This window comes from Conger conger, chromosome 2, assembly GCF_963514075.1.
Source record: "Conger conger chromosome 2, fConCon1.1, whole genome shotgun sequence".
In the NCBI taxonomy this organism is placed as follows: Eukaryota; Metazoa; Chordata; class Actinopteri; order Anguilliformes; family Congridae; genus Conger; species Conger conger.
This window is the reverse complement of record NC_083761.1, coordinates 72,132,886-72,159,091: the sequence shown is the minus strand read 5'-3', so window position 1 is coordinate 72,159,091 and position 26,206 is coordinate 72,132,886. Positions and strand designations below refer to the sequence as shown.

At 43.3% G+C, this 26,206-nt stretch overlaps 1 long non-coding RNA gene across 1 annotated transcript; it reads right to left on the bottom strand.

Moving 5' to 3' along the window:
* Positions 1-1,025: 1,025 nt before the first annotated feature.
* On the bottom strand, positions 1,026-21,081 carry LOC133121576 (uncharacterized). Its single transcript, XR_009708018.1, has 3 exons — positions 20,833-21,081; positions 19,110-19,144; positions 1,026-1,427 (listed from the first exon to the last, which is right to left on the bottom strand). It is a non-coding gene; the product is annotated as an uncharacterized LOC133121576 (long non-coding RNA).
* Positions 21,082-26,206: the final 5,125 nt, after the last annotated feature.

The following is a 26,206-nucleotide window of genomic DNA, read 5'->3' as shown; positions in this document are numbered from 1 at the left end:
ATCTGAGTTTCTGGGTGGTCTACGTGTCTTTGTCCTCACCTGGACAGTACAAACACCTGGCATTTTCCATCAGCTGGCAGACCACCACCTATGCTATGTTCAGTATAGTGAGCTCATCCGGGGTCAGTATTTGTGCGGTTACAGCCCTGGGGGGTATATCACAAAGCATGATTACTGGGTTAGCTGGATAAGTCCACAGAGTAAAACCCGGAACAGCTCATTTTTACTTCAGTCCATGTTCCAGTTTTCAAAGGGTTTACTCAGTGAACTTATCTACTTAACCCAGTAATTCTGCTTTGTGATATACCCACCTGGGCTCTGTTTCACAAAGCAGGATTACTAAATTAGCTGGATAAGTATGCTGAGTAAAACCTGGAACCCTCCCAAACCTGGAACATGGATAGAAGTAAAAAGAGCTGTTCCAGGATCCCCCCCCCACCACCACCCCCCACCACCCAATCTATGTCCCAGGGAGTGTTTGCAGTGGTCCATGGCCTGCTCTCCCCCGAGTCTGGTGTTAGAGGGGATTTTTGGAGAATTGCTGTTTTGGGGATCACAGAGTTCATTTCTTGGCTAGGATTCTTGTGCATAAATGGCCTACTTGGCAGCTGATCCAGATACAGCTTGCCTTTTGCCCATGAGAGTATTGTTTTATTTTAACTCCTAACTCATTTGGAGCCTCTCCCCACAGTGTGCTCGTAACAGTGTTTTTCCTTTGTCCCTTGTGGGGCTGTGGGGCTTCGATAACTTTGAGGCAAAATTCCCCTCATCCACAGGTTTTCCGTTCAAAAACCAGAGAGTAAGGAACCCTGAAACATGAGATCATGAAATGGAATCATTAATCAAATCAATTCAACCAAATCTGGGGCCTGTTAGGCATACGAATAATAACTGCACCATTTTGTCCAGTTATGTCCGAAAATTTTATTGTGCAAATACCCTGATGCAGACACTACAGTTTTCAAAGTGATGCTTAAAAACATGGTACAATAGAGTGACCATAATTGATTCAGGACATAAAAGATTATGGAACACAGAATTGTTTTAAAAACAATATTTATTTTATTTCTATGAGTGCATCTTTAAACATAGGAGCTCTTAAAGTGTGGTGCACAAACAGGTCACTCCATCCGTGAGGAACTTATAATCCCGAAAAAAGGCTAGGAGTGGTCTTCAACTGATCACAACTAAAACCACACACTGAGGGCTGTGTGTATGTGTGTAGGACTGACCTTACATGCAAAACGTGTCTTTATTTTTACATCGTATATGAAACAAATGAACAACGGACATTTCAACATTTTCATCTGTAAGCAACGGCGACATAGATGACTATAACATGGAGTCAGTTGAGTAATACTCCCAGCCTTCTTTTCTGGATAGGAGCTCCTGTGTTGGTCTCCAGCTCAGATTCCTTGGACTTTGTCCTGGAATGTAGAAACACGGTTAGAGCCCGAATCAAGCTATTGAAAAAGTCTCTTCCTCCCTCTGACTTACAGTACTACAGAAAATGTGGTGTCAGTGCTACTGGAGCTGCCCCAGCTCAGTGAGGATATGCTCTGGCCGTGTGAACTTGGCACTCCGAAAACCCAGTTGATTTAGTCATTTTCTGGTGGCCATCACAGCCTCAAGATGAACTTGAAGTACATCTTACTTTTTGGACCTGAATGAACAAGAGTATTCCAAATTCTTAGTTTGAAAAAGGGATTTTTGCACGGGGTGATTGAGTTGTCGTGATGCCCAGTGTTTTTTCGATAAACATCGTTTTCCTGTCACGCTGACCTGAGAGTGTAGCGCCATCTGTTGGGAAGGGCTAAAAGTGGCGGTGCCGAGTCTATTTTCTGCCTGCAAGGCTGAGGAAATGTTCACTTAACAGGGCCATACATTTACGGGCCAAGCCGTGTCACCACAGGGGCAAGGTGGACCCAGATCAAATCTGCAAACCTTAGACGCTGTTTATTAACTTTAGAAATGGTCTATTAACAGTCTTTAACTGCAAGAATGACAGAAGACTTGTCATTGTTTCACCATTGCTGCTCCCCCTGCTTGTTCTGGACGGGGTTGTTCCTCCTGTCTGGAGTTCAGTGAAGGAGTTAATAATTTAAGGAGGAGTTTGAGCTGGAACAGTGCCGGACGCCTTGGGCAGTTCCTCATATGATACTGCAATGGTGTCAGCGCAGAAAACCTTGTGATTGGAAGCCAGGATGCAGTTTACAACGCTGTCTCTGTATTGATCCATGCGGTCTGACGCAGTCATAAAAAAAAAGCACATTTTGTTCACATCGTTGAGTTTGATTCACATGTCTCGTAAAAGCCGAGGGTGATGAAGAAGCCCTTTGCTGAAGAAGCTGTGTCACCCATCAGATATCTCTGCAGATAGAGGGCGAGGAGCAACAGAATCGTCTGTGCCAATTAGTGTTCGCCGATTTATCCAGCACTTTATCACATAACCACAGGAAACGACCGTTGAAACTAAACCCGAACGTTCACTCCACTGTACTCTCAGCTCTTTTTCTGTAAGCAGTTCCTTTCACGTTGACTTGCTTAGGCCAGAACTACAGTGAACAAACTCTTTAAATGAAAATGAATTGATTAATTGCACAGTGCACAGGCTGGCTAGTGCAGCACATGGAAACAGGGCTTTGTGTGTGTGTGTGTGTGTGTGTGTGTGTGTGTGTATGTTTAAATCTGCTGGACCTGGGGAGACAGTTTGGTCTCTATGAGTGGGTGCAGAGTTTCTGGGTCAAGACACTGGAAAGCCCAAATGTTCCTTTCACCAGAGGAACAGTCAGTCCACTCCTACACTCGGTTTTATAGTTCTCTCTCTTTTTCGGGGAACATTGAAGTACTCCAGTAATTATTGCATGAAACATTACACTTAAAAACTGTTGGAGGAGTTTCTCAACGGCAACAGTGAGTTTAAGAGCATAATTTCACTGTTCGGCATTTGTTTTTTTTCCATAGCAGGGAAATTTTTGGGATTATAAAAATGAAAACACATGGCTTTAATCAGATGACAAGTACATACTGTATATGTATGTATGTATGTATGTATGTGCTGGGTACTGTGGAGTGGAGGCTGATGTGTTCCTCCTGGTCCCTGCAGGGCCAGGCCCTTAAGCAGCGCTCGTAGGTGCAGCTCAGTGCATTCCGAATGAAACCCGTCAGAGAGAGCCGTGTCCCCGAATGGAGAAAGGGGGCTGCCCACAATGTTGCTTTAGCAACAGCGGCAATGTGCGAGCCCACGCGATCCCCCAGGGTCCAATCCGCAAAGACCTGCAATTTGGATGTAGGACATACCCCGGCTTTGTGCATCCGAGGGCTGTGCGCGGCCCGTTCTGTGGTCAGTGTGTGTGCTGGGCTCCGCCGGGCTGTTTCTGGAGCTCCGGTCCGCAGACCGCCTCCAGTGGCCGGCCGGTCTTCAGCGAGCCGACGGGAGGGCCTGCGTGCTCCCTCAGAGGACTGAGCCGAGAGGAGAGCCTGCGTGCTCCCTCAGAGGACTGAGCCGAGAGCAGAGCCTGCGTGCTCCCTCAGAGGACTGAGCCGAGAGCAGAGCCTGCGTGCTCCCTCAGAGGACTGAGCCGAGAGGAGAGAGCTGTAATTCAGTCACTGACCGAGCACCCGGCCAACGCCGGTGACAGCTGTAAACTTGGCCTCAGACAAGGGTTGGGCATATTAATGTCAGAGAGACCCTCCACTCCAGGAATGGAAACCAAATGTGTGCGTTCCTTTTCTCATACCGATGATCAAAACAGATGATAAGCAACAACTGTGTTTACACTGAGTTTTATTGCACCAGTGAAAGCCAAACATAGGATTCTCTCTCGCTCAGAACAGCAGACGGCAGACTGTGGCCCTTTTTATTTCATCTCTCATTAATTATATTTCCCACGAGACCCCCCAGATAAAAAGATGCACGATGAAATCAATTAGCCTGTCATTATGTAACCATTTCACAAGGATGGAATGTCCCCGAGTCCTGGGTTTCATACATCTATTTCACAACCATTGTATGATCACAAAACAAAAGTTATTTCAAATGAAAAACATTCAAGGGGAAAAAACTGTCTGTTGGATTCTGACCCATCCGTACAGGATGTACTGTTGAAGAATGGTCACGGGAGTGTTGGTTCTGGCAGACGTAAACACGGGCGGACGAGGCTCGAAGGCTTGCAGGGAAGTGGAAGGCCATCTTTGACACATACCTGGTGGCTCAGTGGCATCTTCTACATCCTGTGTGGGCTCAGAAAAGAAACTGAGTGCAGGCTGATATGGGGTGGAGGGTGGCAGGGTGATAAACAAACGGAAGACGGAAGGTCAGTGGCTGCTATTTATTCCCTCTAAGGTAGTATATTGGGGCACGGGCAGAGATACTCTCCTTCTTTCTCTCGTTTCACTTTGAGCTAAGCAAAGCTACAATTTGAGAGAGTCCTGAAAAATGGACAACGTATTTCGGGTGAACTTGCTCATCGTGCCTCCTGTGAAGATGTGGGGTTAGGACTTGGGGTCATTTGGGGGGGGTAAACACATTGCTCAACACAGGTGGAATACAGCAGAATACAGGCTTCATCTCACACTCCCTGCCCCTTATGGAGCAAGGGCTCATGGGAGAACTCCCACTTCTTCTTCCTGGCCGCTGCGCTGCTGATATTTTAGAGCTGGGTGACAGATTCTGAGAATGACAGGCTAAAATAAGCCCTCAGACCCATCAAACGCATCCTCTCCTCTTGCAGGGCTGTGCCGAGCTGTGAAGACGCAGGCAGCCCAAAAGCACGTCAAACTGGTCTATTCCTCCAGATACAGAACCAAACTGGTCTATTCCTCCAGATACAGAACCAAACTGGTCTATTCCTCCAGATACAGAACCAAACTGGTCTATTCCTCCAGATACAGAACCAAACTGGTCTATTCCTCCAGATACAGAACCAAACTGGTCTATTCCTCCAGATACAGAATGACTGCTGACCTACCCGGCCAGCAGCTGCATGAGGAAAAGAGACTCCACACACACACACACACACACACCTACACACACACACACAGACACACATACACACACACATACACACACGCGCACACACACACATACCTACACACACACACATGCACATACACACATCTCCATATGTGACCCCACCATAGTAAATCTGGGGGACAGACCCCCCCCCCCCAGCCCTCATTCTACCACAGTAAATCTCCATACCACAGAGCCCAGTGCCCGCGCCAGTCTGCAGGAGGGGTATCAAACTCCGGGGCCAGGGACCCTTTCCCAGCACATGGAAACATAAAACAAGAGTGTAAATCACAGAGACGAGCCCATGGGGGGGGGGGGGGGCCACATGGAATGACCACGACCCCAGGCCGAGACCTTGGGTGGCAGGGCCCTTTTCAGGCTACGTGCATCAAGAGGAGGAAGTAATTCCCTCATAAAAATCTCAACGCAACCCCTCAATCTCTTCGCATTCACCACCATTTTGTAGCGCCTAAATGCTCGCCTCGCCATCCGCAGAGACCTCGACCAGCCAATTGGATTGAAGGTCAGATTGCCGAAATGAGAGTTACAGTGGCTATCTGCTCAGGACACTGCTGCTCACTGAGCACCATGGGATTAAGGAGGTTAAGTCGTTAGCAGAGAGACGAAGGCCGAGATGGGGCATGCGATGTCTGTGCAGATGGGGTTTCTGCTGGAACCACATGAGCGGAGTGTTAAAATAGGGCTGAAACTCTGACCTCCTTCAGCTTGCTTGGGGCTTGCCTGTTTGCTGCACCAAAATTATTAACAGCCCCCATGCCTGTGAGTGAGAACACAGTCATCCGTCCCCGTCACTTCATTGCAACCGTACATGTATTTGCAATGCCTGCAATAGTTTGTTCTCCTAGTTGATTAATCGTTTTGGATTCTAAAAGCAGTATATTAATAGTTGGAAAAAACAATTGAACAGTTTCCTCCGAATCCTGCTTCACAGATGGATCCTATCAAACAGAAGACCAATTCACGATTTACAGAAAGCAATTTCAGAGATCCAGGCAAAAGCGCTTTTTTTCTGGGGGTTATGTAAGGTTGACTCCTATCTCACTGCATAACAATCGGTTCCAGTCCGTGATCTGCATTCCCAAGCATTAATCAACCCGTCAAGGAGGATTACAGCCAAAAAAGGTTAATATAACGTGTGCATATTCACTTTAAGTTACCTGATGGAAAAACAATATATCCAAAATGTACAATCAGTGTAAAATGTAAATGAAGAGCCATTGGATGACCCGCCTTCCCAGGAAGCTCTGCAGTGTTGGGATTTGTACAGGTACTCGATAGATGAAAAATAACACCTAAATGCAAGGAGGGGACTGCCACAGAGGTGTGGCATTTAGCAGATGCACTCATCCATAGCAACCTACACAGTTTACATTCTTTGCATAAAATCAATTTACACAGCTGGATGCTCATTAAAGCAATTGACATTAAGTAACTTGCCCAAGGGTACGACAATAGAGCTCAACCTGGAAATTGGACCTACAAACATTAGAGTTGCGAGTCTGGCCTTATAACTGCTGTGCCACACCCCAACCCAACAGGCATAGGATCACGTATGAGAATGCAGAATGGACCTGGTCGCCTATGATTATAGCTAGTGTTGCTCCAGGAGGAGAGGTTATTGACTCTGAAATCGGGGTGGACTTCCAGACTTTTCAACCTGAGGTAAAAAAAAATATGCGCTGGTCCAAACCTTATTATTTTGGACAAGCATGACAACACCTTACACTTGGGGGATTATGTTCACAGTACATGTATCTGGCTGTTTTCTCCATCTCGGCTGATGTGAATTCACTCGATCGGGTGATGACCAGCTACCACCTCACATGCAGGCATAAAACCTTGTATTGCATTCTAATCTCATAAACAAAACAAAACAAAACCTGGATGAAACAACATATCAGATTGCAATTATGTTGAGAGAATCTACTTCAATCACAAAACAGCACAGCCTGCCACTTATAAATGTTAAGGTTGTACTTTGAGTTACAATATTTGACACTTACATTTTTTTATTATTATTTTAAATGAGTATTGTTATTTTTTTGAGTTATGTGTCCTTGAAGTGAAGACAAGGTAAAACAGGTAAACGTCCTTTTCGCATTTGAAAGTTTCTTCACCGCTGTATTTATTCTGATTCTTTATCATCTTTGATTACCATGAGAGAAGTCTAAATGACGTGTCCATGGGACATATTCTTTACCCCGTGCTGTTTTGCTCACTCACATAGTGCATGCTGCTCAAGCTCCACAAGTAACCCCTTATCTCATCAGACAAACTCAACAGTAAACGTACAAATGAATAAAAATAACTCAACATTTTATTTCTCTGCCAGGGGTGCTTCTGCCATGAGGGTGGCTATGGCTGCCTTTCTCCTGAAGAGAGAACAGGCACTTACAGCTCTCCGGTAGGTTTAAGACCCCAGTGTAAATTACAGGCACCTTATATTTAAAATGGCATAAATTCTATAAATTCTACTGCAGATCTCAGTGCACAGCTCTGTGAAATAACAACTGTAGAGTGGAAATAAAATAAGTAGGCTGTTACCACAAAGGAGTGAAGTGGACCATGTCAGTTAGCGAAAACACATTTGGAGCCCGGTAAGGCATATAAAAGGCAAACAGAGGATGGACTCTGTTGATCTTGGAGGTGGCTGCCTCTTCTGCAGTCTGCTTCTGAGATGAATGCACGCTTTGGAGCCAGAGTTCATAATTCTCCACAAATCTGAGTAGCCTTCATATCCAAGCAGGCTTTAAAACTGGCAGGGGTCATTTCAGGTCTGCCATTACCACGATGACTGGTAATAGTAGACCTGCTACATTTCAGTTCTGCTGTTACCACGTTGACTGCTTCGGGAGTACCAATACTGTAATACTGTTGTTATTCATTTTTAAACACTGTTCTCAAGCTTGAAAAATTATTAAAGTTATAGATGTAATGTGATTCTTTAAGGACTGAATGTTGGCCATTGTGCAGCCCTGAGTGAGTGTGCCTGTGAATGTTTGTTTGAGAGCGACAGAGAGTGCACAAATGTGTATGGGGGGGGGGGGGGGGGGGTGTGTGTGCGTGGGTGTGTGTGTGTGCGTGCATGCATGTGAGAGAGAGGGAGTGTATGCAGAAATGTGTGTGTTTTTCACTTCATGCAATAAAAACTGAAATTATTACCCAGCATTCGTTCAGCATTAGATGAGTACATTTAATCATAAATTATGAATGTCTGGTTAATTAAAATCACACTATCACATGATAAGTGCCAAATTGCTTCTGATAACAAGTAACCCACTATGGAAGCACAAATATAGCCAATTCTACTCAGAAAGTTATTCTTGCCATTTTTCCCCAAAATGCTTGTTGACATGATGTTTGATATAAGAAAAAAGAAGCTAAATGCTAGTTGGCCTTTCAGCCCTACAAGAGTAATTTCATAAAGGTCACCTGCTGCATCTAGAACAGATTAACATGATAACTGCCTGGAATAACATGTGTACACACAGACAATGAAAACAAGCCAGTTTACAAGCATTATAGTCCTAATTATATTACTTAATTTCTTTGTCTTCTGGTGACATTTGCCATTTTCACTTGAATTGCTTTACCTACAATAATTCATTTGTGGTCATGAGTTTTGGATCCAGAGAACAAGGCCGCATTCAGTAGAGTACAGTCCATATTTCACATGATTGCAGACGGGAACATGAACAAAACATTTCTGCTAGAATGAAGAGTTAAGGAAACGCTCGTGACGAGGAGCAGAAAATGAAGTTTTCTCTTCAGAGCAGTGTTCGTAATGCCCGTGTTTCCCTGGATGACCCAGGTTGTGCTTCTGAGATGTGCTTCAACCGTGCGCTACACCACTAATTTGCTTATTATCTGAACCAAGCAGGTAAAATAATTAGTGAAATCAGGTGGTGTCTCACACGGTTGGAGCTAAGACCAGCAGACACTGCGACCCGCAGGGCGAGAAGTTCAGTAGTAATGTCACAGCCCTGAGTAACTTACAAACCCCAAAGCTTTCTGTGAATACCCTTTTCAATTCCACAGAGACACCAGGTAGGTGTTCAGGATCTTTTTAAGTAAGCCATGATTTGGCTCAAGGGGAGGGGCTTGTGTCTGAAGTGTCACTGCTGTTTTGAGCTCATGAGGTGTCTCTGCGCACGGCTGATTGGCTGGACGGTCTCTCCAGCGCTGGTAGGCTGAGGGAGACTGAAACATACAGACACATTACAAGTGCTGAAGTGCAGCACTAAACTGGAAGTCATTACTTATCCCTGACAGCCCTGCAACCTGATCCAGCCCATCTGCCATCTGGGGAGCAGGACCCCGCATTGCACAACAAAATAGACCCTGGCCATATCTTCATCCCGGGCTCGAGCACCGGCAGGCAAATTTCACATTCAGAGGCGTATTTCATGAGTACCAGTGTGCTTAGACGCATGGTGACACAACCACCCCCCCCCCCCCCCCCACCCACTAATAGGCAAAAATGTAACGGTCCCTTACTGGGACGGGCTGCACAGTTCTGAGAAACAAATGTGAGTCTGTCATAAGACATGCTGATCCCTATCCTGTTTTGCCAATCTACAGCGCGGAGGCTGTGCCTCGTTTTACAATGCACCCTGGCTAGTGCAGTGCCAGTGGTGGCGTTCACTGTTACCGTTAAAATGGCAACAGATAAAAGCTCAACAAACCTCCATAACACTCCAGGAAAAGTCAGAGGAAAAAGTCAGTTTCACAAAGCTGGATCTGGCTAAAGATTTACACAATGTGTAAAGAGTGTTTCACACACAACCTGCTCTATTTCATAATAAGCTGCCATTTGACAAAACGGCATTTTAGGATTAAGATGCCATTTCGTATTTTGTGAGGGAAAATCAAGTCAACACTAACTGCATCCTCTTGGACCTCTTAGCAAAAGGAAGCACATGAAAACACAGCAACAAATTAAACTGTACATTTCACTATTTTAGTTCAATGTGGCGACCTGTAGCGTAGTGGTTAAGGTAAATGACTAGGACACCAAGGTCGGTGGTTCTAATCCCGGTGTAGCCACAATAAGATCCCCACAGCCGTTGGGCCCTTGAGCAAGGCCCTTAACCCTGCACTGATCCAGGGGAGGATTGTCTCCTGCTTAGTCTAATCAACTGTACGTTGCTCTGGATAAGAGTGTCTGCCAAATGGCAATAATGTAAATGTAATGTAACGTGACCTGACATATAAAGACCAGCTATTTAACACAATGACAAAAATAGCTTAATATATCCGGGTGCACGTATTTGAAAAATTATCTGGACCGTTACAGTGTACTGGTTAAGGACTATGTAACATGAGGCTGGCAAGTTCAATGCAAATATGTGGCACTGTCTTGTTAAATTACAGGTTAAGCACCCTTCAACAAGGTACATAAGCTGTAATGCTTCAATAAATATCTGGTTATATAAATGGATAAGGTGTGTTATAAAAACTTTTAAGAATGAAAAGGCCTACAGGTGTCTCCTGGATGAGGCTGCCTGCCAAGTAAATGACTGTTATTCTGAGGTACATGTACAAATGTACATATTAATAAAGGACCAAAGCCTTTTCATCCTTGAACTGGAGGAGATAAATATTTGCCAAAGGCAGAGTCTAAAACACTGGCTAAGAACTCAGTTCACCGACAGAAGCTCGGGCCAATAGCACGATTAATATGATCGCAGCACTTTGAGCAGTGTTTGGCCCATTGCCTTAGCCTAGCTGTAACAGATCAGTAGTTCTCATGAAAAGTCGTTCCTAAATGTGTGGCAGTCAAAGCAGGAAGGTTGGGCATTAATCCTTTTACAGGGAAATAAGAACGACGTTTTGGATTTAGTTTTACATAAGATTAAAATGTGATAACGGATACTGTGAGCATCGGCTAGGGACACCCTCGCCCAACCCGCAGACACACACATACTCACAAGGCCTACCGACAGACTTAGTAATTCCTCAACTTCCCAATTCCTAAACTTGCTTCTATTTCCAAGCGAGGCAGCGGAACCTCAGTTTCCCCGGCAGTCTCTTAAGAGTAGGATCGAATATCGTGCGGCATTAGTTCAGCCCTTACATTTACATCGCAGCCTTTCCGTCATATGGAAAGCGTGTGTGTTCACGTACCTGGCAAATTACATTCTGTACTTTTCACAGCGCTCGGATGCCACTGTGCCGGACGCCACAGGCGCACACTCGTTTCGTATGCTTTCCAGAGGGCAGGCGCACGGTATATGCATGTACCTCATGCAAAGTCGGAGCCGTCAGTTCATTTGCATTGCTTTGAGTCGATGGCCATATTGCAGCGCTGTCACGCCGCGGCCCCAGGGTAGAAGAGTATGGGAAAAAATTAAGTGCTTCTCAAAGAGGAGGGGAAAAAACAGGCACGCCAGAGGAGGTGGTTTCACAATCATTTCTTCTGTTTCAATTGTGCAACTGGTAACCTGTCCATTCCGTGCCGCACAGCTACTTAATTCGAGAGGAAAGCAGAGAAGCAACACTGTTGAAAAAGGAAACTGCATTATGAATTTTAAAATATAAAGAAATAATGAAATAAAAGAACAACTCAAAAGTTTATTAAAAAGCCGAGGCGGTTGCCAACGGTTTGAGAGCCAGACCCTGGTTTTGAAACGGGACCTGGAGAAGGCTCGGCCAGGTCCAGGGGCCTCCGTCCAGCAGTGTGGGGAGAGCCTGGGTGCCATCTGAGCCGTGTGCTGAAACGCCCCCCCTCCCCGTGCGCCGATTGTGCAACACCGCGTGGCGCTCACACTGTTTACCGCGCTCATGAGCTGACACTGGGCCCATTCAATTCAGGCTGCGCTTCTGAAGAAATCTTTTTTTTGTTGTTGCGTGCTCTTAAAATAATGCTGACTTATGCGCAACTGTTGGTTGTCACTGAGCACATGAGGTTTGATTCTGCTCTCTAATTAAATACTTTGAAGCTATCACAGGGGTAAATTACGAACGTCCTGACACACAGTGACTTCAGGACACGGACATCATGCAAAATGGTCTGTTAGTTTGTCCGATGACCCCAGGGTATTTACTGATGGCTTTTACTCATCTGGGTGAGTGTGCCTCCATGTAAATTGGCCACTTGTAAAACTTCCCTAACATTGCCCCTTTTTGCCATTTTACTCGCTTTTTACCTCCTCTATTTCAGAAGCTCCTGACTTCCTTTTTAGGTTCCTGTAATATAATACGTTGTGTACCTTTTGAAGATGTGTACATGGAAAACAGTTTCAAATTGTGCACAGAGAAACTTATGCAATAATGTAAACAAATAAAAATGATTACTTAAAAATGAATTATGTCTAAATCACACACCTTGTATTTTTATACATTGACATCATTAACATCATACTTAAGAATAGACTGAAATGAAATATGCATATTTTTATATATATATTTTTATTTTTATATATTTTCATATCATCCTAGAGCTTTCAGTTAGTGTTCCATACCAATTCAAGTAAAGTATGAGTGGAATTATGAGTATTTTATGGTCTAAATGCTATTTTTAGTTTGTAAAAAGATTTCCCACGTGACATGACGCGTGTTTTTTTATAATCGTCGGCAACGTTGTTAAAAACGACGGAGTTAACACAGAGAGCTGACCACAGGAGGTAGAGGGGGAGGGGTTAGGGATGCCACTGCTCTCAGTTAACGTTTTGTGGGCGTTTTAGATACTAAATTCATGATGCTTGTGGGCCTTTAATACTTTTGGTGTAAATACTCTGGAGGATGACTACTGCAGCAGTGCCCTCTATACAACTGAAGAATTTCAATATTTCCCATCAACCCCAGCTCCTCTCCTGCTCCATACCCTAATCCCAACTGCACATGTGCACACACTGAAAGCTATAACTGGGGCATCAAACAGTATCCTTGGTCACTGATACCTTCTGCCACACATCAAAGAGGAAGTTGCAGGTAAAGCCATTTACAGACTATACCACAACCAACTTCTCTTTCTTGCACACTGATCCCCACATAGTGCCATTAAAGCTTCTTTGTGTTTTTAATGGGATCCATTAAGAGAGATAATGGAATCAGTGTGCACGCAGAGAATCCAAAGAATAAAGTTCACACACCATCAGCAAAACTGTTGTGTTTATAAGTCCATCACATCACCACAACAAAATATCTTGTCAATTAAAGAGAGCTTCTGTTTTCCCACTCCTGAGAACCTCGAAGTCATTGCCTGGGATGAGTAAATAATAATTATTTGTTATCTAGCTCACACGTTTATCCAAAGAAACTTACAGTTGATTTGACTAAGCAGAGGACAAGTCCCCTGGAGCAATGTGTGGTTAAGGGCCTCGCTCAAGTGCCCAACAGCTGCGCAGATCTTATCGCGGCTACACCAGTTCTTGAACCACCAACCTCCTGGGTCCCAGTCATGTACCTTAGCCACTAGGAGGCTACAGGCTGTGCCCCACAGGAGTACACATGAGCAGACTGAAGGCGCAAAAATCGACCTGCGTTGCTCTGGAGATGAGAACGATCAAGCCGTATACTCCCTGCCTGGGAAAAGCCAGAGCAGAGCGTGTGTTCCCATTCAGAGCCCCGAGTTGACATTAGCATGCTACGGTATTGCTTCAATTAATACCAGACCACAGGCCACAGCTCTGTGCTGAACCAGTCCTTAAGCAGAACAAACACTTGGCAGCTGCATAGTGATCACTGCTGGCAGCAGCGTTTATATTCAAATGATTTGTCAAATGATTTGGCCACAGCATGGTGACAGTTTTGCTTATTTGGGTAAAAAAAAAAAAAAAAAAAGGATCATCATATGATACATATTTTTGTAGTTGCACACAATTGAATGAGCCGTTTCTGACATTTATCTTTGGCACAGTTGTAACGTAGCGAAGGAGCACCGCAATGGGCCAGACACTTGGAGCACAGCATACAGGAAACATGAATTTGGCTGCAATTCCTGTTTTCTGAGTTTTGGCAGCCGTATTTTTTAAACAAAGCAAACAATAAAATGTCAGCGAGCTATTACTCCTTGCGTTCACACATTTCTGAGCAAACAATTTGTATGTTGAGAACTGCTGAAATGGAGGAATGGTCACTGTGTGGAAGGGAATGGAGAGCGTTTAACCGGCGTGAAACCGCACTCATTTCTCACCCCTCGTCTCACACCCAAGCGAGGCACCAGGAAGCGTCAGGCACAAATTCAAACACCATATGTGAGGCGACTCTTTAATTTCAGAAATATGCCACAGACATTAAGCAGCTCTCGTAAGGAGGGTAAAGGCATGCCCACTTCTCGCCCACTCTCCTCAGGCCGGGTTGTGGTTCTTGTTTGTACACGTTCTGTGCCATTGTTTGGCGCGTTGGGTTACAGATTGGCGTGGTTGGCAGCCCAGCCCTCGCGACTCCCACAATCGATCAGCAGATCTCTGCGTGGCCAGAGGAATCTGACACAGGGTGGAGGGGGGGGCTAGGCTCACACACTGGGTGTGCCTGACTACCTAACTGAGTCACCCACCCCCCCCCCCCCCCCACACACACACACACACACACACACACACACACACCACCACCACCCCCACCCCTGGCTGCCTGCCTCACATTGATACACCGCCACCTGCTCACATGTAAATCACTCCCTGAGCTGCATTGCCACTGGGCCTGGAGACTCCACACACAACTCCCACAGGAGAGGAGCCCACGGGGAGAGCTGCGTGCGTCGGAAAACAGGTTTCACCCCTCGATTTCTGTCTCTCTCTGCGCTTCTGCCACCGCCCCACCGCACTGCACAATGTCCCCCCACCGCCGCTGCAGAATTTCATACTTCAGTGTAAGCCATGACCCTTCCCTGCCTGCTTTCCAGCCATAATCCATCAGCGCCCTTTCAAGCTGAGATGTGTTTGTGCTTGTTTCTTATTCTTCTGAACGCCCCCTTTTCTACTGATCTTTCCTCCACTCTAGATAGAAAATAATGTCTTGTTTTAATTTGACTTACAGTCTCTTTCTTTCTCTGTCATCATTATGAACTAATAATTGGGTTGGAAAATAAAACTCCAGAGCCCCCTGAAATACACCCCCCCCCCCCCCCCACATCTCAGACACACTGACAGTATTCTTGGCATCAAAAGACACCCTCGTTCAACTCGTCCCAATTCCAAACTCTACTGTACTAACTAATGCAGCACAAAATAAGGCAGGGTTGCCAGAGGCCTAAAACAGGGTGCTGGGCTGAGATAATTCATAAATGAGGGCCCCAACACGCCTTTAATTTAACGTTTCGATCCTGTCTGGATCTTCCTCGGGTCTGTCCATTTATTTTCCCATTAAACCTGCGTACATAATTCGCGAATGCAACCCGCTCGGTCTGAATCAATGATAGTGCCGCCGATTTGCCGGTGCTACAAATCCCAGCGCGGCGGACTGGGAGAGTCCGGACGAGCCGGTGTGGTCACGGCGGGGCTACGCGGGGCCTCCTGTGCCGGGGCCAGTGCAGAGGCAGCGCTAATGAGAGGAGCAGGGATGCGGCGTGTCCTGGAATAGCCGTACCAGATTCCACATCTTCGGATGAGTAATTCCTACAGCCCTCCGATGCAGGGCATGGGCCTGACTCATCAGCTCCACGCTTTCCCAGCCTCCAGGACCACTGCTTCCAGCCCCAGGGGCGAGCCGGAGGCTGTTCTCATCGGAGAATAGCCTCCGGTGAGTCACAGAGGGAATTTTTACAGAGCTATTCCAACACCCCTCACCGCACCCCTCAAACGGAGGCGCCACGCCCTGCCAACACCCCAACTTCTCTCTGATCCTGGGGTTCAACTGACACACTGAGGCCACGCCGCTGAGGGTGATGGATCTGCATGTTAATTTGAGAAAGGTTAAATAAACGGACGCACAGTAAGAGTAATGAAGGTCTGCCAACTCTGGTTGAGATGTGTTGGTGCCTGTTTCTTCTTCAACTGTACAAGCCCATTTTCCACCGCTCTCTTCTGCATTCCAGATAGAAAATAATGCCATAGTCTCTTAACCTGACTTAGTCTCTTTTTCTGTTGCTGTCATTATTCCTGGCTAGGTCAGACAGCAGGATCATGACCAAACCGTGGTGTTGGCATTTATATAGCGCCTTTATCCAAAGTGCTGTCTCATTCACGCACTCACGGCAAGGCACCAACCAGCTCGTCAGGAGCATGTAGGGGTTAGGTGTCTTGCTCAGGGACACTTCGGCACACCAGGGGTTGGATCGAACCGGCAACCCTCCGACTGCCAGACGACTGCTCTTACCGTCTGAGCCAATGTCACTCCTGTGTTTAGGTGTGTGCTCTTCTACACTGACAGCGATGCATAGTCACTCACTACCATGTCCCTGGGGATTTAAGAAATACACCACTTTTGAGTGAAATTAAAACAGCACTCTTTAACTGGAAAAGACAGGCCATGCAAAGTGACAGTGAATTCTTTAACATGTGGAATGATGATACGACGAGAGAATATATACTATAGATTGCAACCACATTATTTTATTTTATTTAATGCAGTCGCAAATACAACATATTTTAAGAAAAACAAAAAAATACATATACCATATTATGCTTGTTTTCTGCATGCATGGAGAATCTATAGATGCAATAGATTGTGGTTTTAACACATAATATTTTCAACCAAAAATGTATTTCATCAGACATTCCAAGAAAATTTAAGAAAAATTGAAATACTCCGGGAACATAATTTTCAGAAGCCATACAAAGAATCGGAGTACGAATGTGTAACACAGCAGTACACAATGGAAGGTGTCAGTCCCGCGGACCTGGGAGAACGTCAGACGGGTCAGAATCGGGTAAACCTGAGATGGGTCAGAATCGGGTAAACCCGAGATGGATCAGAAACGGGTTACTCGTGGAACTCAGCTGACCATTGCAAGAGCAGTAAGGATTTTTAGGGGCATTATGACTGAGTTAATGAAACACAGCTGCCCCTAAAAGCCCCTCACTTATCTTGCTGCCTTTCTCAAACTTCTTCCACAGCCTAGAAAGCAGCCTCCTGGGTCTGGGAGCTCTGCTCAGCTGCTAACCCGCTACGCGGCCTGCTGAGGGTTACCGGGGCCTGGGCGCTCAGCGCTCAGAGAGAGAGGAGCCAGGACCTGCCTGTTGGGTCCGAGCCCAGCTCCTGGCAGCTGGAAGTTAGTAGACGGAGCTGTCGACCATCCAACAATCGAAAAGATTAAATTAAGAAAGAGCAGGGGTAGGTGCCGGAGGCCAGTGAGGATTCACTCACATTGAGCGCTGCATGCCTGCGTATATTTGTTTAGCATGCAATTTATGGGGGTTTTAAGTGGGAACTGCGCAGACATTTTAAAAGGGGTGAATGAGTTCAGCCGACATTCTTGGAGAAAGGGAGAGCCTTTCTACTTCATTAGTGTCCAAGCATTCACAGCGAAAAACACACACACACGCGGAGAACTGGCCACCGGAACCGCCATCATTAAGTAATGATCACTCTATTTTAAAATTGTGTCACGAAAAGGATTACCCCAGCGTCGCCAAGTGCTGTGCTCCCTTTTATTGTGATTTGAAGATGGTGACCTGCCATACCTCGACACAGATCAGTAGTATATTACCTTCTGAATACAATAATATTGTCACTGCACTGTTATGATAGCTGCACTTTTCAACTACTATTTGCACTACCGGGTCAGATGCTACTCCCGTATTTTTCTTGGTACTTTGTGCTATGCATGTGCAATGACAGTGAAGTTGGTTTTGATTCTCATTCTGTAAACTCACTGGCGAACCAGCTGCTGGGCTGCTCAGATATGGAGAGAGTACAAAAGCACTGCTGTTGATGGGATGGGTTTGAGAGGACCTGCACTATTGTATAATTCCATTGAGAAACTCTTGGCAAGCAGCAGTAGTACTATGTGAGGATAAATAACACAAATGTAATCAGCTCACAGAATTCCCTTTCCACTGTACTGCTAACCTCCTTAGATGGATACTGACTGACTATTTATTTTTTAGCAGTAGGAATGCAGCAATAGTTTCATTTCATATGTTGTGAATCAATATATAAAGTGCTATATATATAATAATACATGTATGTGTTAACATTTTTTACATGCATGCCAGTAAGACGCATTTTATAATGTGAAACAAACTAATGTAAAGTAAAATTAATTGAGACGTTAAAATAATCTGAATGTTCACAGCCTCTGACATTACAATCTCTGACATTACATGCTGCAAATGTGTAAATAAAATACTCATAAAAGCCATTTTTTTGGTTTTACTTTATAGAACTTAATTTAAATATTATTCAAATTCCTTAGACGTTCAGATCTAGTATTAATATTTTCATTATGCTTGATTTCGAAACATAAGCATCTCATTCAACGCAACAATTCACTGCATGGCCTGAGTCAGCAGTTCTCAATCCTCCTCAGGACCTACAATGAATATTAATATTTGCTCCACCCGAGTTAAGGAAATTCTATTTAATTTCACTGTTAATTGGTCATTGATCATGTTCTGACATCTGACAAGAGTTATCTGTCTGAGATAGATTTATTTATGAAGGTGTGTTGTATTTATGTCGGATGTGTGCTCATTTTTAAGCAAAGGTATTTGTTTATATTGTTATTATTTGTAAATGTTCATTTAAATGAAAATGTATTCACGTTTTAAAAATGGTTATGTCTGGAAGTATAGCAGAACCAGCTTTCTTGTTGGCAGGCCACTGTAAAGAAAATAAGTTAAAGAAATGCTTTTACTTCTATATTTTTCCAAACACACTTTTCTTTGCAAAAACACTTCCACATTGACAGTATATTTTTATCATTTTAACATCAATAAGTAAAAATGTTTTTCTTATGAAAATGTATCTGATATAATACACAAATACTCAACAATGACCCAAAGTATACAATTAGATAATAAAATAGATATGAAGAAAGTGAGACCAAGACCAAGACCAACATCAACAATTTCCAGCTGTTTGAAATGGATCCTTAACATATATGTCATAGAAAGTATATAACCGTCAAACGATATGAAAGTTAACTGTCAAAAGATATGAAAACCAGATCAGGCTTCATTAGTTGACTTACCCATGGTGGATACCAAGGGATACCAAGGGTAAAACCTGGGGAACATTAGCATTGTCAACTTAATCTGAAATATACTTGTATAATCTCTGTTCAAAAACTCAACAGTCACTGTTAAACAATATACAGAGCTGTGATGCAGCCTTAATTGAAAATGTTGGCCTAGTTCTTCCACTGTGATCCCAGGTCCTTTTGTTCAAATGATGTTAATATTTCTGTTTTAAACATTACTCGGTCTATATATCACAATTAAGTATTAGCCTATATTTCGCACTATAATGTGGCTGATGAGTGCAATGATTTATAATATTTTTGTGACAAAGCATTTTATTTGTTAATTTATTTCTCAAACTTTGGCTTTGGCACCGAATCATTAAATTACTAAATGTTCTACAAATGGAACAGTTTTAACCTGTATGTCTACATTCCTACAACAACCATAAGTAGCAAGCCGCTAATTATGCCATACGATAAATTCGCTTTAAAGCGTTGAATTACTGACTTCTGGGATTCTTTATTTTATTTTATTTTTTAGGGGGGGGGGATTTTTGACTCCGATTTTTTTATTTTTATGTTACTTCAGGTATTCCTCTTAGTCCTCTCTCTCACGCAAGTCTCATACAAGTCTTTGTATCTGTACAATCCTGGACGGTTCCCAGTGACGGGGTCGTTCCAGGATTTTGCCTGGCCCATAAAACACTGAAGTGAAATACATTACCAAAACTAAAACATGTGTTATGTAGAACCATATTCCAAAATATCCAATACATAAGAATGTAAGCTCATGTAGCTAGTCTTTGGAGCCCCTTAGTTATATAAGCAAGACAACTCCCAAGAAAACAGACAAATATAATTAACGTTACCCTTTTAACCAACTTCAACGAGCAACTAGAGATTTACGCATCTGACAAATCTGGCAACCTCATTCTACAACGTTCCATGAATAGCCCATTCCAATTCAGTCATACTTGATCGCAGGCGTTACCACATACCATGTTATGTAGTCCTTTTAATTGTGCATTTTGTCCAAAATTCTAAATTAGGCTAAATATTAGCGGCACGTGTGCATAACAATAACCCACAGGTAGAGCTATTGGCTGGCGTATCGTATCTTTAAACGCATTGATTGATTTATTACCATCAATTTACCGCGAACACCATTAATGCCATTCTAGCAATAATTGTTTTATCCTAGGCTACACCAGTTGAAATCGTGCATCTTTACCCAAATCTATTAGCCATATAGACGACGGTTATATGAGCCAAAAACTGGGACTTTGTAGGCCAGTTGAAAACCATCAAGACAAATCACCTTGCCCGCAAAGACCCAGCCTCTGACACATTCCAAGGAACACATTTTAAGTGATTTAGGCAAACAAGATGTCAACGAAGTCGAATAGACTATTTCAGGTGAGTTCCACTGAAGAAGTAGGCTAAGCACAGACCATGCGTTCTGGTGCCGGTTAGGAATGAGGATAGTCTGTTATAAGACTCGTGAATTTGTAATTATAGCGGAATAAAAGTATTGCACCAAAAGCAAGAAAAAAAAATTGAATGAAATAATCGCTATAGCCTATGTTTCAACCGAAGATGATTTCGGAAATATGCTTTGTATTTATAACATATGCTGTTACAAAGTCAGGCATCGGTTTAATATAGGCTGGACATTGAGCAGCAAAGCCTCTGTAGCCTATTTAACGGAAGTTACTTGACCACGTTATTTTACCTTCCTCGTCGCCCAGCTCTTCATTGTAGCGGCTGTCCTCGTTTAATGATCGGCGTCCTTCACGTGCAAAAAAAAAAAACCCCGCATGATCCACTCACTTGAATGAGTAGATCAGAAATGATAGTCGTTGAGTGCGAAGTTCGTGTTCCCATCTCAACTAGTCCTCCCTTTTTGATCAGTCATGATCCTGTACGAACCCCAAGTTTGGTAAGATGGTCCTTAGGGACAAATTGCAGCAATTGACTTGGAACAGACAATGGGTTGTGCAGCCTGGGCCACCAAGACCGCAAAAGTATCAGTTGCAACAGTATGCTATTACAAATATCAGGGCACACCATAAAAAAACCTTTAAAAACCAGATTTTCTTGTTTCTTGTCTCTTTTTTTTTTGGTAGAGCGACCCCATGTGTTAATAACGGGTTCTGGTCTGGATGTATCCACTTGTTTAAATGCGCTTGTCATGACTGCCTGCTGCTAACAGCCTGAATTAGTAGAGGTTGCTATTTAAACAGTAACAGTTTAGAACTCGTTAGCACTTCTCGAGCGCCACTTAAAGGCAAGTCTCTGAACGAATGTGATTAGACCACTAACCAAAATGAAGTATTTGGCATTACAGTCGTTTTTTAGGTAAATAAAAAATAAATATTTATAAGTTATAGGTAACCTTAAAGTCAGCCTCTTTTGAAATAGGCAATAGGTCTATTCTTGGCAATATGCCTATAGGTAAGAAACCACTTTGAATATATATACTACCCTGAACCGCCAAAAATGACGAATCCAAACGTCACTCCATGTCACGACAGACAAACTTATTGCTTATTACTTAACTTTTGCTCCCTTTTTGGGTATACACTCTGTCCACTGACAGGGACAGTAATCAAACTGATTCGTGTTTACCTGCGCAGCGTGGCTAGACAATAGCTACTGGGTTGCCATTATGAGTGTTATGCATTTATTAAGACGTTTTGGAGCGACACCTCGTGGAAAAACCGAAACACATAAAAAAAAAAAAAAAGTAGCAAACCCTCCGTATGTTTCAGCCAATGCCAATGCTCTTTCTCAGACCCAGCAGGTAATAAGAACGACCCAACCTCTGAATGCTAGATACAACATTCTGTTAGAAGATTTGAAGAGATTTATTGCTGAAAGAAGCAAAAACAGTTTAGTTTAAAAACATTTTTTTTTTTATTGCATAGGCCTACTAGCTTTTTACATACTGCGTGAGGAATTATGAATATATTGTATTTAATGAACATTTTTAATGTAGCCTACAATGCTGGAAGAAATCAGAAAAGAAATCAGAAACGGATGATATATGTTATATACAATTAATGGGTCAGTGACGAATAAGGTTTTAAAAATTTAAATGAGTCAAAAATGCTAATTGAAGCTCTTTCTATCTTCATTAGAATGTTGTGTATATATTTCAACAAGTTTTGTTCTCTAAGAATGTAATTTATGCATTTTAATTATTAACAATTCGATTTTTCCCATCAAAAATGTCATTCGGGATAACAGTAATGGATTTTCTAATAATTTGATTATTTATTTTTATCAGCATACAATAGTTTATAGATATCCATAGTTTGATATCAACAAACATCTCTACTCTAAACATTTTCTACTGACACAGGCTCATTTGTCGATGTTTATCACCCAAAACGTAATGCTGAAAAGTGAAAAAAGCTGGAAAATGTCTAAAAAATGCAATCCAGTCAAGGGGTTAAGATTATTGTTGTATTCTCAACTAAAGAAAACTGAATTATGTAATATTTCAAGAGAAATTCAATATTTTCTTTTGAATTAGGCTACATGGCCTTGTAACTAAAACTTTCATTTAAAATACCTCATTTTGGGTGAGATCTCCCCATCTATTCTCTTATCCATGTATTCTTCATTAACATTTTCATCATCAACACTGAAAAGTAGAACTTTTTTTGTTTTTTGTTGGTGTGTTCTGATGTGGGTGCTGCTGAGGTAACTGGTTTTGCTGTGGAGGTGAGGGCTGTGGTGGGTGCTGTTGTTGGGGCTCGATGTGGTACAGGGTGCTCCTCAAGATTGTCACCATCCATGGACTCTGGAGTGAGGTTAATCAAAGCATGCATCTGTCTCAATCTTTCCCTGTGGCTCCTCTGGTTTCTCCTACACTGTTCTCTCTTCTTCTCAGCTGCAGAGGTGTTCAACACCCTGACTGATGGATGCTCTATTTTCCCAGCCTCCTTACGTCTCTGGTAGATAGACACAAGAAGAATACAATAGAAATAAAGTGCAGGGCAGGCTATAATCAAAATGACTTCCATTACATGAATATTTTACTAATGCTACTGTAAACAACCATTGCTCCATACATAAGGGCCAACAGCTTAGTCTGACATTTATCGTATTTGGTAACTAAAATATCTGCAAAATATCTCAAATATCTCTGCAAATTAGTGTAAATCTAACTGTACTTGTCAATTGTAACTGCTCCATCACTATGATACCTTGCTCTCTTTCTCGCAAGAAACTCCTCCCTATCCAGTGGATCTTCATTCTTCTTGGCCCTGAACCTTGCAGCCCTCTCTTTGTTGGACATGGGCATCTAGAACAGAATTTCCCTTAAAACATCAAATCTGTACTCATAAAGCATTGATAAAGCATTATGAGTTTAATTAAATGCTAGTTACTTGAATAAATACCATAAAAACAATAAAGATAATGACATGTTGCAATCACCTTTGTTAACTATGAACAGAAGACAAAATATATAAATATAAAAAACAATAAAACTATGTGTGTGTCATTCGAAGTAACAAATGTCATTGTGGGATAACAGAAAGAAACCGTTATCCCGAATGACAAACAAACTGCTTGAACTTATTTAACAGGCAATTACTTGGCCACCTATGGAAAACTATGACCTTGACCTACAACTTTTAATGTCATCTTTCTCATCAAATATGCAAATTTGAAATAAAACAACAGGTTTAATGTGTTTTAAGTGTTGTCCCGTATGACACTGGACCGAAAAGGTCAAATTGCACAGGACCAGCGATATTGCATTCTTACGCTGGCTACCATTAGTTACCTGTATAGGCTACAATAGTGTGCATTAATATTGTGATAAACCGAGAAGAGTCTTTCTGAAGAAGCCTAGAATGCCTGCTAGCCGGCTAGCTAACATTGCCATTACGAGCCAAGCGAGCACAACACAACCAACACAAAAGGTTCTCACTGTAGCTGGCATGTAGTGGGAAAGTTATAATACAGAGAGAGAGAGAGAGAGAGAGAGAGAGAGAGAGAGAGAGAGAGAGAGAGAGAGAGAGAGAGAGAGAGAGAGAGAGAGAGAGAGAGAGAGAGAGAGAGAGAGAGAGAGAGAGAGAGAGAGAGAGAGAGAGAGAGAGAGAGAGAGAGAGAGAGAGAGAGAGAGAGAGAGAGAGAGAGAGCTGGGAAGTTGCGGTGTTCATTCGTTACAGGCTCGCAGTAAAACTTATGAAACGTGTAACAATGTGGCTAAGAAGACACACCCCTTTCTTTCACGTTACGGTACGGAACGTTTACTGACGTCTTGCATGCGGCCGTGGCATCACTCGCCACGCCCAGAAAACTACCCGGTTTACCTCCATTCCTTTATTACAAGAAGCTTGGTATTTAGTAGAGCGATTCGGATGTCAGGTAGTTCATATTTTCTCAGAGGTCTATCTTGCAGTTGCAGCATTTTGGTGAGTCTTAATGGGTCATGTGTTGCTTATTCTACATTGCTAAGAAGTTATAGTGTATAGTGTAACAACAACGATATGTTAGTCAACATTAGCTGATTGGAATATAGTTATTTCTCAATGCTTGGACTACAGAGCTAGCAAGTAATATTTAGTGCTTGACTAACGTTAGTCAACGATCTAGCTGGCAGGCAAGCAAGCTAAGAATATACCTAGGCACTGCTGGCATAACAGCAATAGCTACGTGCATGACCACGCAACTGTGATACTGCTAGCGTTTTAACGTCAATGTTCAATATGGATATATTTAGCTTGCTAGACTAATGGTGTTCTTACACACGTTACCTATACCTGTCAGCACACATAGCGTATAGGGGTAACTATTAACACTGAACCAAAGATGGTGCCCACCTATCGAAATGCTATTTGTGTCGTTATTTGTTGGCTATTTTGTTGGAATGGCTGGATATTCTAAAATAGCTTCGTGAGATATCCTTCTGTAAAATCCAGGTATGCCAGCTTGACCGTTTGGAAATTGAGTAACCACTCATAGCCGGGTATGAGTGGTTATGAAGCTGGTCAACCAGCTTCTGCTGGTAGCTTGTCTGAGCTGGTATAATCAAATGGAAACAGTTTGTTTCTATAATGTGCTTCTCTGGAGGGATGGGTTGTATAATATGAACCTGCACAGCATTTAAGGTAGATGTTAGTATTTCTCCCTGCGGTTTAATCACAGTATAATTAATGTTATTGTTTATACCTGTGGTTTTCAAACTAGTGTCCGCGGGGCACCATGTATATGCATGTATATCCATCCAAAATTGCAATCCTAAATTTAACAAGCTGTCAACATTATCTACCAAATGGGTTAATGTTCATGGGCAGGTCTCCACACTTCCCCAATTAGGATCCAGTTGATTCACCTCAGTCTTTGATTTGTTCAGTTACTCTCTTTATGTCATTGTTTGCAATAATGTGAATATGGGACTTTATTATTCTTCATTGCATGCATAGCTATTTCTAACTAAAATAAAGATAAAACGATCGTAAAAGGTAAATAATAAAAAAACCCATAAAAGGTAAATAATCCCTCTAACCATGACAAATAGCTAATTTAGTCAAATTAACAGCTGGGTAAAATTCTGGGATTGCGGTTGCGGTTGGAACGAAAACCAGCATAGACAGGGGGCCCCCAGGACCGAGTTTGGGAAACACTGTTCTATACCATCATAGTAAAAACGGGTAGTTGTAATTTGCCTACTCACTTTACTCCCTTTTATCAGTGGCCTACCAATGCATGGCCTGTTTGGTGCGCTAGCCCTATCCTGTCCATCCGTCTCCCTGTAGGGGGCGCAGTGCAGACGGGCGTGTGGGTGTCTGATGAGTCCTGTGGTGGGGCCCTCTCAGTGGTATCTCCCGTCATGAAGCCTGTGGTCGATGCCGTCTGGGCAGTGTGGAGCATCGGCGCCTCGGTCTACGACTATGTGAACACGAAAGCCATGGAGGAGCGCATCCACGCGCTGGAGAACGTCATAACCATCCACCAGTGCCTCATCGGAGCGCTGTCTGTGGGCCTGGTCATCCTGATCACCTACATCCTGCTGAGGAAGCAGTGAGGGCACGGGTGACGCCGGCAGGCGGGCGCCAAGGCGCCTCAACTGCGGGCACAGGAACCCA